Consider the following 5,147-nt stretch of genomic DNA (forward strand, 5'->3'; position numbering starts at 1 on the left):
CTCGGGACCTTACACTTGCAAGGCAGAGGCCGGAACCACTGAGCTAAATCCCTGCCCCTTGTCCTTCATTCTTTTGCCTCTCCCATTCCCCAGCAATGGCCCTGCATGGCCGTGGCCTGGAATAGGGAAGCCCTGAAGGTATCAACTGTCCTTCTGCACCTGGGAATCCACTTCTCGTCCCTGAAGACCACCTCGGACCTTCATCCTTTTCATCTTTGGGTGGCCTTGCCTCTCCCCTGTCAAGAAAAACAGGGATTAAAAAGTCCAAGTCCACTTTGCTCTGCTGCTCCTGGGCTCCCTGGCCTGTCCCCCTCGGGACTTAGGGGAGGTAGCCCAAAGGTGCAGGGAAGGATCTGGGGCTGTGACCACGTGAGGAGTGGAGCCTGGCTCAGAGGCCCGGTGCTGTCCTCCCTCCAAGCTTCTGGCGGACAGTCGGGTCTCGAGGACAGGCAGAAGCTTTTTGGCAGCAGCTCCTCACTAAGGTGGGTGGAGGCACGGCCAGTATTGGTAAGCCACGTGGGCCCAAGGGCAGAGGAAAGGCCCCATCAGGCCCGCCCTGCCCGAGGGAGACGTGAGGGTCCCTGATGTCAAAAGCGCTGAGGCCAGAGCGGCCAGTGGAGTGAAAGCGGAGGGACAGGAGCCAGGGAGAAGCCAGTTCGGAGGCGCTGCCTGCGTCTCCCCTGGGGCTTGGTGGCCCCCGGGTCACAGCTTGGCGCCCCTGGAAGGCTGAGGACTGCCGCACAGCTGTCCACTCCTGCATGCTGTTCTGCAGGGCCTGGTCTTCTTTTTCCACCTGGACGGAGTCCACCTTTCCGTCTGAAGTGACAGATGACATGGACAGCTTTCGGCGGGGCTGGGGAGCCCGGCTGGACGTCAGGGCCAGGCAATCAGCGCTGCCAGTGCTCCTCTTAGGGGCGGGACTGCTGGTGCCACTGGGAACGGGAGATGCAGACCCTGGGTTTGCACAGAGATGCAACTGTCCTCACGGTCTCCTGAGTCCGTGCTTGTGGTGCTGAGTGGAGATGGAACGGCTGTACTGGGAGGGCCGGAGGTGACGGTGTGGTTGGCCCTGACCAAGACTTGGAGACAGGGGACTCGAAGGGGAGCATGTTGATGACGCCGCTGCTTCTCAGGCCGAGTGGTGCTGGCTTGGCCTTCCGGTCGGGCTTGAGGTTGCGTTGGCCTGCGGGGGGCTGGATCTCTCTTCCTTGGCCAGGGCCTCCGTGCACGGGAAGGGCTGTCGATGAGTAGCCCAGTGGGTTGAAGGGATGTGGCCCTGGGCTCATGAGGGTGTAGACACTCTGAGAATTGTCTCCTGCCCGCTCCGTGGCCAGCAGGGTGGAAGGACCTGGGTTCATGGACACGTAGGTGCCTTCAGAACTGGTACTGTCCGATCGACCTACGAGCGTTTTCCCTGGCAGGAAAGAAGTGATTCCCTCAGTCGTGGACTCAGCACGCCGGCCTGCTCTCCCCTCTGAGGGGAGGGCGTGCATAGGTCTCACAGGAAGGGACTCGTGGAGTTGGCTGCTGTCCATTGCTGGCAGCGTGTTGCGCCTGGGGATGTCGGCAGCAACAAATCTGTTTTCACTGATTGAGGGTCTCTGCTGAGGGCTGCCCCACGAGGTGTTCTGCCTGACTTGGCTTGGAGGGCCGAGGAGGGGAGCTATAGCTGAATCCCCAGGAGCGGGCACCGTCATGGCGTTGTGGTTCCTGTCCAGCGTGAATGTCCTAGGGATCTGGCAGGCTGAGTGCAGTGGTTGGAACATCCATATTGTGCACCAGGAGGTCCCCCAACTCCCGGCCCAGTGTGTGCTGGGTGTCTTGAAGCTGTACAAGTCTTCGTCATCCGTCTCAGACCCTGCGAGCTACCCTTGGTGCAGCCCTGGGAGGCCCGGCTCTGGGGAGGTCACAGGTACTGTCTCTGAATTCTGCATTGTGCCGGCTTGGTTTGGAAGGCTGGAGAAGCCATGGCCTTGACACTGGCCCTGAGGACACGTGTCCACTGCCCTGGGCAAGTTTCCCCACGGCTGTGTCACTTCTGCCTCGTGCCCTGAGCGTTTTCCGTTCTCTAGCTCATGCACTGGTGCAGGCTGAGGCACTCCTGAGGCGCTGGTGGGCAGGGGCTGCGTGTGGTCTGACACAGGAGGCTCAAAGGTGAACAGAGATGGCTGGCTGGAGTGTGAGGAGCGGAGGCCTCTCCCTCTCGGAGCAGGTGCTGACGGGGCTGCTGCACTCAGCTAGAGAAGAGCGTGGGCCGTGGCTGGCCGAGATGTCTCTCTGGGGCTCATGGTTTCCTCAGCCTGATTGAAGCCACAGACCTGGCTGATGCTCAGGACCCACGTATTCACGTTCTCTTCTGTCCCAGCCCCCGGGCAAAAGGTCCGCTCGCTGGTCTTAAGATCAAACACAGAACTGTCCTGCAGCTGCTCCTTGTTGAGGTCAGGCCTGCATCCACCTGCCCAGAGTCCAGGCTGATGATCCTCAGGGGCTTTTGGAGAGCTCACCTTGTGGTCCTGCAGCACACCTGGGTCCCCGCTCATCCGGCTGCTCCTCAGGATAAAGCAGCGCTTCTTCAGGCACAGCGCCTCAACATCCTCTCTGGGGCGATTTCCTCAGCTGCTGGTGCCCACCATGTCGCCAGCGCCGCGCACAGTTCCGGCTGCAGGGCGGCGCGGACAAGGCCGGGCTGCCGGGTCAGCCGGCCGGGCGGGAGGAGAGGGGTGGCCCCGCCCGAGGCCGAGACCCTAACGTTTCCTGAGCCTGGCTTTCTGGGTGGAACTCAGCAGCAGCATTTACCATATTTTTATCACACCTCATAGAGACACTCACAAGGGCCGGCGATGTAGCTCAGTGGTTCCGCCGCCTGCCTCAAAGAGCAAGGTCCTGAGTTCAATCCCCGGTACAAAAAAAAAGGCAGGAGATGATTTCCATAACTCTGGAGAATATGGTAAGAATTATGGGATACATGCATTTGAAGCAAGGTGGACTATTCTAAGGGGGATTAACGGCAGTGTATCTTTTACTGTAATAAATGTTGTGTTTAAATAGTTACTGTGCACTTTGCTCTTACCCCAGGGAGGATCCCTGAGTGGCTTCGCTGGGTTCATGTACCCTCTGCCATGGGGCGGTTCCTGTCATGAGGGAGACAAGAGGCTATGACTGGCAGTGGGGATGAGATGCTCCAGCCTGCGGTCCACATCTCCTGCTGAAGTAGGGAGGTGAGTCCCTCAGTCAGGGCACTCCCTGTGGGATCCTACAAGAGCTAACCCCTCCAGCTTCACTTTCCTCTTCTATAACACAGGGATACCACTGCCCGCCTCATAGGACAAATGGAATAAAGCACAGAAAGTACACAGTGAGCAGTGAATGTTGTTAGATGTAGAATAGGAGAGGAAACCGTGATGTACACTCAGGACCAATGTCATAGCCAAGATGAGTCCATTTTACAAGTCAGCAACACAAACTTGATCAAACCCAGCGCATCCACTGAAACAAAAGCAATAATCTACTCCCGGTTTCCCTGTCAATGTTAATTTATTTTTTCAGACTTCTTTCTGTCATCTGCTAGTATGAAAGGTTAACAGTTTAAGAAACAACAGACCCGGGGTGGTGACACACACCTGTAATCCCAGCCCTCAGGAGGCTGAGGCAAGAGGATCACTGCCAGTTTAAGGCCAGTCTGGGCTACACAGTGAGTTCAAGGTCGGCCTAAACTGCATAGCGAAACCCTGTCTCAAAAAAAAAAAAAAGAAAATTTCAAATGAAGAAAGTCTGTTTGTTTGCTTAATTATTTTCCAGGGTAGAAAGAACCATATTTCTCCCATTGTAATTGGCAAAATATGTAGCTCCAGCTTTAAAGATAGTGCCATTCGGTGACGACCTAGCTTGATATAGCTCAGTACCTCCCCATGCCCCTTTCATAATAAGAAACAAAACTGAGTGGCTATGAGGGAGAGGCAGGCGCCCTCTTCCAGCTTGCTGGTCAACACTCAGGTTATCCACACCCAGTACCTGGCTCTCTAGCCATGCGCCAGCCTGCAGCTCTGCTTGGATTCTCGAGGGATTGCCTTCTGGAAGAAACTGAGCCGACCCCTGGCCTATCCAGCTCCCCTCCCAGTCCTGAGGATGGGTCGGAATCAGCCCCTCGCAGGGAGGGAGGATGCGCTGCTGAGCCTGCCAGCTTCTTTGCAGAGCAGCTGTGCCCCAGGAGGAGGGCGCTGCAGGCTGCTGACCCGGGCACGGCTAAGCACTGTGCCTGCTCCCCTCAGCCCCACCCACCCTGCTCTGTGGCGCTGTCTGCGTTAAACCAGCCAGGAGGCAGGCTCAGGAGAAGTGGAAGCCACGGCTTGAGCCCAGGTGGCCTGGCTGCAGAATCCAACCTGCCGCCCGCTCTGCCCACAGCCCTTCTGCGGCAGCGCCTCTTGGGCCCTCTCCAGCCGGTAAGCTCCCAGGGCCCTCCAAGCTGTGCCCATGCCAGCTTTCTTGTCTCCTCTCCCTCTGCACAGCATCGTGCCCTCTGCGTAACCGCCTGGAGGCCCAGCCTCCAGTCCTCACGAAGAGCTCAGGTCCTTCTGCTCCAAAGCCGGCCGCCTGCCTTCAGTCCTCTAGTGCGGCTCTTGGATACAGCTCCCCGCTGTCTTTTTCTGGTACCAGAAAAAAAATTATATATAAATATATTTTGTTAACTTGTTTATTTGTTAGATTCTGCCTCAATGTCCTTGAGTATTCTTTTCTTGGCATTTTTTTTTCCAGTACCAGGGATTGAACTCAGGACTTTGCACTAGCAAGGCAAGTGCAGTGCCACTGAGCTAAATGCCCAGCCCTAATCTAACAAATATTTGTCCATAATCTTTAAAAAAAATCCTTAGGTATCATGACCTTTTTTTTCTTTTTGAAACAGGATCTCGCTATATTGTCTAGGTTGGCCTCAAACTCTGGGATCAAGCAATCCTCCTGCTTCAGCCTCCCAGTGACACATGCCACCATGCCCAGCTGATGAGCATTGTTTTAAACAAATTTTTAAATGCAAATTAACCATATATATATAGAGCGAGAGAGAGAGAGAGAGGGAAACAAGGTGAAGGGAGAATTAACAGATTTGAGAAAAGAAATATAAGGTAAAAACTAAAACATTACAAAGTTGAAGA

At 55.7% G+C, this 5,147-nt stretch overlaps 1 pseudogene; it reads right to left on the reverse strand.

The window, feature by feature from the left end:
• Positions 1-439: 439 nt before the first annotated feature.
• Positions 440-4,919, reverse strand: LOC101719610 (GRB2-associated-binding protein 2 pseudogene; annotated as a pseudogene).
• Positions 4,920-5,147: the final 228 nt, after the last annotated feature.

Source organism: Heterocephalus glaber, unplaced genomic scaffold, assembly GCF_053883595.1.
Source record: "Heterocephalus glaber isolate CG9 unplaced genomic scaffold, H.glaber_assembly_v1.0 deba00001795, whole genome shotgun sequence".
Lineage (NCBI taxonomy): Eukaryota > Metazoa > Chordata > Mammalia > Rodentia > Bathyergidae > Heterocephalus > Heterocephalus glaber.